Consider the following 8,347-nt stretch of genomic DNA (forward strand, 5'->3'; position numbering starts at 1 on the left):
ATTTTTAAACTACTTGATGATTTTTATCATGCAATTCTTGAGTTTCTTGTCACTGACGCAACTTTCTGGATGTAAGCTAACTTTAGAAATGCAATAACCCTTTCAATACTTCAATGTAAAGGACTACTCTAAATGAAGGTGTCAATTTGTAGTCTATTATTTCTTTACATGAGTAATCTCTACCAGATTCACAAGATAATCTACAGATTACTACATTTTACACTAAGACTTATATAACCAACCTAATGTTGTTATCTCCCACTTCAGGAATTGCTAATAAATATCCCCATTTTTCTTGCAATAGCAATTAGACCCCCCACAGTAAAGCCAGTATACTGCCTGTGTACTTCATCAATAAAAATATTACAGACCCACAAGCTTGGTGAGCCCACTTCCTTTACAAATCCCTTTTAAGAGTATGAAATGCTGACTCAATTTTGTTGTGGTATAACATCTGCACACATTAAATGCCTATTGCTTAGTAGCTAAGTTTGTTACACATGAGAAAAACATAAAATCCTTAATTTAATCAACAGATTCACAACCCTATGGCATCTGTGTATGCAATGAATATTTCAAATGGAAAGATTTAAATGACAGCTTTTTAAATGAGTGTGGACCTACTCAATTTCTACTGAAAGATCATGTACACGAATTTAAACACACACAAGGAATTTTACTATGATTATCCTACTGTTTTCCACATTAACTGGGGAGAAGAGAGGCACTATTAATTCCATAAATAATACCAAAAAATGTTCCTGGCATGCAGACACATATATACCCTCAGTTGCAAACTCTCTCTGACTCTGTCTAGGACAAAGCAGATGGCCACCTACAATGGATACGTCACATATGTGTAATTGAGAGTTAACTGCATACATGTCTTTTGCTATATTTTTAAAAACAGGACTACACTTACCTAATGGTTATAACTATTCTCACATATAAAATGCCAAAACAAATCATGCTTATTATCAGGATGTTTATAGCTTCTACATATTACAAAAGAGGCAAATTCTGTTCTTTCAGAAATTACCTACTAACATTTGATGACAACACTTAACCAAGATCATGTTTATGGAACACCCCAAGGGAGTCGAAACAAATAGAAGGAAATTCAGTGGTAATCTTAAAGCACATCAAAATTCATAGTGTTATTCGGAATTAAGGACTGAACTCCATTCAAGAAATAAACAGATGGCCTCAACAATCTTTTCTTCTCTTCCCAAAGTAAAATCATTCCCTTTTATTTTCTGTGATATTCAACAGACTCTCTGAATATTCTACCTCCTGCAGGTTTATACCCTTCTGGGCATCTGACAGAGGATCTGAAATCCACACCCTCAGCAGGCTGGAGCTTGCTGAGACAAGCAGAAGGAAGCAACACAATTGGTAAAGCACCCAAAAACGTCAAGCCAGCTAATGAGAGCTGAGCAATGAGCCTAGGGTTTTGTGGGAATTAGAAGGAGCCCCAGGATGGAATCCTGACGAGGTTGAGAAGAGATAGGCAGAGTGAGAGGAGAGAGCTGTGGGAAGAGGGTCTGTAAATAGCCAGTTTACAGAAGCCTGGGAAGCACATAAGCATTCCAGGGAGCTGACAGTTCAGGGACAGTAATGAGTAGTAAGCGGGATAATAAATTAGATCTGTAGGAAAATGAAATGTAAGAGTCTTTAACAACATGAATGTGGAGTCATAAAGGAGAAAAGTAGAATTACATACGCCATTTAGGTTAATCTCATGTTTAAGGTAGACCACTAATTACTTGCAAATGAGAGACAACAGGTCTTCCCTGGTGGCGCAATGGTTGAGAATCTGTCTGCCAAAGCAGGGGACACGGGTTCGAGCCCTGGTCCAGCAAGATCCCACGTGCCGCGGAGCAACTAAGCCCGTGCGCCACAACTACTGAGCCTGCGCTCTAGAGCCCGCGAGCCACAACTACTGAGCCTGCGCTCTAGAGCCCGTGAGCCACAGCTACTGAAGCCCGCACGCCTAGAGTCCGTGCTCCGCAACAAAGAGAAGCCACTGCAATGAGAAGCCTGCGCACTGCAATAGAGTTGCCCCTGCTTGCCACGACTAGAGAGCGCCCGCGCGCAATAGGGAAGACCCAATGCAGCCAAAAATAAAATAAATTAAAACAAAAAAAATGAGGGACAAGTCTCTTACTTTCACGGTATTTCCATTTCTACACCCCTAAAATGAGGATAAGACACCTGCTCTACATCACTCTCCATTTCCACTAGGCTAAAATATCAGATTAGAATTATTTGAAAAAATATTAAATTACTAGGTAGTTTTAAAATGCAAGCATTCATGTAGCTGTATGATCTATCAAGGACTCTTCCTTCAATTGTCTAAATGTATGTGAATTCATAAGTAAGAGTTTATTAACGCTAGTGTCTCCTCTTAATCGCGTCCACAATACTTTCTAATTTTCTTTCCAGTATGATTCTTCCCTGCAATATCTCTCCACCATCCCCTAACCAAACCACTCTTCCATATGCAACTAGAAGTTGTGAAACAATAAAGTTAGATGGGTCAGAACTTGGGACTACATTTATTAACTAACATATATAAAAAGATTTTCTTTAAAGAAAAATTGCTTCAATTAAAAATATTATCCACTTAATGCAAAGTTTGATTTTTAACATCTTTCTTGGAGTATAATTGCTTTACAATGTTGTGTTAGTTTCTGCTGTATACCAAAGTGAATCAGCTATATGTATACATATATCCCCATATCCCCTCCCTCTTGCGTCTCCCTCCCACCCTCCCTATCCCACCCCTCTAGGTGGTCACAAAGCACCAAGCTGATCTCCCTGTTCCATGCAGCTGCTTCCCACTAGCTATCTATTTTACATTTGGTAGTGTATAGGTGTCAATGCTTCTCTTTCATTTTATCCCAGCTTACCCTTCCCCCTCCCCGTGTCCTCAAGTCCATTCTCTACCTCTGCGTCTTTATTCCTGTCCTGCCCCGAGGTTCATCAGAACCTCTTTTTTTTTTTTGCAAAGTTTAATTTTTTAAATATAATTTCCTATTAGAGTTGGGCATTAGAGTTGGCAAGACTTTTTGAAATTCATCCATTTCTAATTATTGCTATCACCAAATAGAAGCATGGATCAGTGCCTCTGGAATCTAGGACTTTAATCTCTATTTCCATTCTGCCCTTAATTAATCATATGAATTTTACTGGAAAATAATTTCTTTTTGGTACTCTGGGCTTATACGCTTGCCTAATTCCCATGTTGGGCACTGACTCAGGTTTAGAGGATTACATTGTGTCATCTAAACACCTACTGGTAATTTGGTGACCACCAAAGAGTTTTATTCTACAAATCACTGTAGGTGAAGATAATGTAATTCCAAGATGAGAAAACCCTAAGGCATTTTATAATATAGTAATAAGAACTGTCCTGCCCTCCGCTTGGACCCATTATTTCAGAAGGGTTGCTGGACATGGAATCTCTGCCTTACCCACTCCTTCGTAATAGTAAAGATCCAGCCCCTCTCAGTAAATGGAATAAAAGTATCCACTATAATGATGGAGTTCCCTCGACCAGACATTCTTGATCTCCTCAAAGGCCTGCCACAAACATATCCCAGGACAATAACAGTATTTCTTTTTTTTTTTTTTTAAATGGAGGAGGGTGAAAAAAGGATAAGAAAATGTGTTATATCTAGGACTCAAACATGCTAATGACAAGTAATATTTAATACATGCTGCAAATACAAAATACTAGTCCTTTAGTAGTTTCTTTACCCTTTTGGAACACAAAGGTTACTGATATATTAAAACCCAAATTTAAATGTATCTTTCTTTATTCCTGTCCATTCATTTGTTGAAATCATAATAGAGTAGATATCATGTAATTTCTTTCAAGAACATGTAATTTCTTTCATGCCTTAGTGTAATCCAAGGCAAGTAGAAATAAATACCAAAATATTCTGCTACAAATAATATCAAGAAATGTATAACCAAATATTTTTTTGTTTAATTGCAGAATGCATTTTCATCTATGATCTTAAAACACTTTTTCAGAGACTAAAAAAAGTCTTTATAATGAGGTATTGGGAAGGGCAGGGCAACACCTGTGAAGTTAAGAACTTTCCCTCCTGGATGACCACCAGATCAAGGCTGCACTGTGGGATATTGGACCGGAAAACAAATATCATTGAAAACCTGTAATTAGCTAATTTGTGGACTAATTTTATAAACACTAAAGTAGATGCACACACAAATGTTAGGTATTATGATGGTCCTGACCTCATGTGGCAAACCTAGCTAACTTCTTACCCAGTGTCTTTCCATAACCAGGCCCCTAACCTCAGATGGAGGAACTTTAAACAGCTTCTACCCAGCAGGACCAGGAAGGTGCTAATAATCCCCTCAGTGACAAAGGCCTAAACCGTATTCTGTGGCAAATTTCCCTCTTTATCCACATTTCTTTTTTTTGAGAATTCCATTTTACTTGGTAACTGTACTATCGATACTTTTTAACCTGAATGTAAAAATGTACTATGTTAGGCCACTGTATTTAATGAAAACTAGACGACACTGATACTGACATCATATACCAATTAATGAAAAATGATGGTTCCCAAGCCCAAACTCTCAGGTGCTGCTTATTTATGGTTTCTCCCTTTCTACCTTAAGAGCTTGGGGAGAGCCAGGGCAGTTTCTTATATCCCTCTGTATGTCTCCTAAGTAACCAGCACTGTCTTGCACTTATTGCTGAACCCACACAGAGGGGTCACTAGATGATGGAGGCATCAAATTCAATATTTTCTCTTCTCCATTTTTACTAGAACACATCTTACCTGCACACTTCATAAAAGGACATGTATCTGTATGGGACCTTGTAGTACACGACACACAAATACTCAGATAATCCTGTATTTTATTTCTTCCATGCACATTACGAACAATTTGGGGATCCCATTTTAGAAGTAGTGTCAGAATATTCTATAAAATATTGCACATAATATTTCATTTCATACCGTTTATCATTTATTGAGAAATTTTTAAAAACTGAAGAAAAGGAAATTCCGGAAAGGTTAAGTCTATAATGTGAAAAATAAAATACTGAAAAAAAAAACTGTTTTGAAACTATTTCTCAGTGAGAACCTCCCTTCTCAAATTTAATGTAACATTAACTAAACCATGACTAATGAAAAAATGTTTTAAAAAACTTTATAACACGGAGATTCCCAGAAATTAAAAGTGGCATTTCCTGATCTAAGGAATTCCAGGTAAATGAGGCTCACCTACTTTTTTTTAAGCAATGGATTCGGTTTCAGCTCTAATGCCCGCCAGCCTAAGCAGAGGCTGATGCCTCAAATGAGCAATGAAAATGAGGACGTTCTCGGGTCACAAACTTAGCTCAGATTCCAGCCGCAACAGATCTTGAGCCCATGTGGCATTGCTCACAGAGCTTCCCAGCCTGTGAGTCAAGTACGCCCCAGCCCCACCCTACCACCAGGGGCTGCCAGGGAGTGAGGTTTACCAACAATTTCTCCAAGTGTCGGCGGAGCCGGGCGGCTCTGGAATCCAGCGTCTGGGGGAGGCTCGGGACGTGCCTGCCCGGCTTCCACAATCGCAGAGGCGGGCTGCCAGCGCCAGGATCGGCACCCACGACCACTACCACCCCAATTAACGGGGAGATGCAGGGAAGGGAGGGCGCGAAGCTGTGCCAGGCTACCGGGCAGAGGGAAGCTGGAGCCCCCCGGCCGTCCAGGAAATCGCTGTTGGGCCGGCCGGACCCGACGCACCGAAAGTGATCTGAGTTCTTATGGTGCGCCCGGCTCTGCGCTGGGCGCTCGAGGGCTGGGAAGGGACTCAAAGCTGCCCCGCCGCCGGGGAAACCCACGGCTCCGGCTTCACGCCTCGCGTGCCCTCCAGGAGCCCAGAGGAACCGGGCTCGGGCGCGCAGCTCGCGGCGCTCGGCGCTCGGCGCCCGGCGGGGGACGTGGCTCTTCGCCTGCCTCCCGCCGGCGCCCGGCCACCCGCCCGAAACTCCGGAAGAAAGTTGCGCCGCGCGGGGCCCAGAGCGGCGCCCGCCGCGCGCCCCTGCCCACCACTCGCGCGCCCCTCCGCTTACCGCTCCCCGCCGCGGCTTCGTCCTCTCGGGCGTCGCCTCCCAGCTTGGGCCCAGGCTCCGGAACCCCTTCCCGGCCCCCCTCACTCCAGGGCGCCCGGGACCCCGGCGCCCTCGGAGCCGAGCCCTCAGCGCGCCCGCCGCGCCATGGGTGCGGGTGGGCGCCGCGCCGCAGGATGCGCCGCTGCAGCCTCGGGCGGCGCTACTACGAGCCGGGCCGGCGCGGGCGGGTGGGGTGTGGGCGAAAGGGGAGGAGGGCGGGACGCGGCGGGCGCTGAGGCTCAGCTGCAGGGAGGAGGAAACCGCAACGTCACCAGCGCCCCGGGAGGCGAGGACGGGGAGGGAGAAACGGGGACCCCTTCCCGCCGCCGGACCCCGACCTCCGGCCCGCGCCGCTTTCTCTTCCTCCTCCTCTCCCGGGACTCGCGGCTCTCGGCCTTCCCCTCCGCTCGGGCCCCGACTCCACGCACCCCTACCCTGCCAGGCCTCTTTGGCTTCAACTTGCTCTAGTTTCTAATGACCCCACGCGCTTCGGGTTCAACTCTAGAATCGCCCCCAGGCGAAGGGTACTTTTGGAGGCCCGAGGGGAGGAGCTGATGCTTCCATAGAGCTCCGGGAGAGGGAACCGTTTTCCTCCAACGTTGAGAACTTGACTACCGAGGCTGTTACCCACTCCCCTCGCCTTTTCCAAAATTGTTACCCCTCCGTTTCTCCCGAATTCGGTTTTACTCTCTTATCAGACAGCAGGGTGGAAATCACCTATCTAGAAGCAGTCCTCGCCTTAACCGTACTAACAAAACACAGTAAAGCCAAAAGCACTGAACCCTGCAAACTGAACGGATGTTAATCAAAGGTAAAGGGTCAGGAACAGAACATTTGATATATACAACGCACAAGAGGAAATTTAATTTACCTTATCTCCTAGGCCTGGGTGGACGAGGGAGAGAAAGAGAGAGAGAGGGAGAACCCCCCCCCCCTCATCCGTCTGAGTTTTTCAGGTGGAGGATTTGCAACCTTAGTAGCCACAGCCCCTTTGGAGAAGTTTCCTGCCTTCTCTTCAAGCAGCCATTGCACACAGCCTGATCCAACCTGGCCTCAGGAAAGTGGCAGATAAGACCAGGGCCGTCACCGCAGGGCTTCCTCAGCCTTGGCTTGTAATTAACCTGCCAGAGCTGGGCGGTACAGAAGTGACAGATGTTCATCCATTCTTTAGCACTAGAGGTGTTTTACCTGAGAGCAGTGCTTTTCTCCCTTGCTTCTCCCGTGCTTTGTTTGAGCTCTGAAGGGCCACCTCCAACCATTTTCCCGTCCTCAGAGGATCTCAAGACCTACAGAGTAGTTTCCCTCAGGCCACGTTAGAAAGAAATGTGGATGTCGACTTTCATGCTCCTTTTTTTCAGAAATTGCATTTGGAGAGAAATTCCTTACAAAATGGTCAAGAGGAAGTGGTTTTGTTAAAATATTTTAAATGTTCACTCAAGTAAACCACTAATTTGCATAAACTTCCAGATGTTTTAGAGGTGGACTGTGGAGGAGATAAGGGGCTCTAGAACTTAAAACTAGTTTAATCTGGTTTAAATCCTCATTTTGCAATTTACTACGAGGGTACTTGGAAAACTAACCTCAGAGCCTCCGTTTTCTCATCTGTAATGTAGAGATATAACACCTCCATCGAACAGTTTAGAGAGGATACAGTAAAAATATCGAATATTTGAGTTACTACATGCCAGATACTGTGCTAAGAGATTTACATATATTAATTCAATTATTAGAGAAGATTCACTGTGAAAGTGTCTAGCTGTAGTATGTAACCCGTAAGTGTTCATTTACACTTACCTTCCCAAATTTGGAAGAGACCTTAGTAAAAGCATCTGGTTTGATTTACTTAACCTCTAGATAAGTAGTCATCTAACTCAGTGGTTCTCCAACCTAGAACATTAAATCAGCAGGGGAGCTTTGATAAAATACTTTTTAATGGGGACCCCACACCAGACCAATAAATCAGAATCTCTAGGGCTAACATGTAAGCATCAGCATTTTAAAATCTCTTCCCAGGTGATCAGAATGTGCAACCAGGATTAAGAAATCTTCAAAGGAGACAGTACCCACTGTCTTTTATTCCCCTTTGCCCCCAGTTTTGCTGTAAATTGACCTGGAAATCTGCTTCTGAATAACATCCACCTCTTGCAAATGGCCCCCCAAATAGTAGGACTCAAAGATCTGCAATCCTGCCCTCTGGGGTCTTCTAGG

At 44.2% G+C, this 8,347-nt stretch overlaps 1 protein-coding gene across 3 annotated transcripts in view; it reads right to left on the reverse strand.

Moving 5' to 3' along the window:
* DSE (dermatan sulfate epimerase) overlaps positions 1 to 7,441 on the reverse strand; it is a 69,295-nt gene extending 61,854 nt beyond the window's left edge. Inside the window, exon 1 of one of the 3 annotated variants that reach the window (XM_036871810.1) lies at positions 7,328 to 7,441. The gene's annotated coding sequence lies outside the window, so the exon portion shown is untranslated. Of the gene's footprint in view, positions 1 to 6,100; positions 6,308 to 7,327 lie in introns of those variants that run through there. The other 2 variants (XM_036871809.1, XM_036871811.1) reach the window with 2 other exon arrangements.
* Positions 7,442 to 8,347: the final 906 nt, after the last annotated feature.

This window comes from Balaenoptera musculus, chromosome 12 (assembly GCF_009873245.2).
Source record: "Balaenoptera musculus isolate JJ_BM4_2016_0621 chromosome 12, mBalMus1.pri.v3, whole genome shotgun sequence".
In the NCBI taxonomy this organism is placed as follows: Eukaryota; Metazoa; Chordata; class Mammalia; order Artiodactyla; family Balaenopteridae; genus Balaenoptera; species Balaenoptera musculus.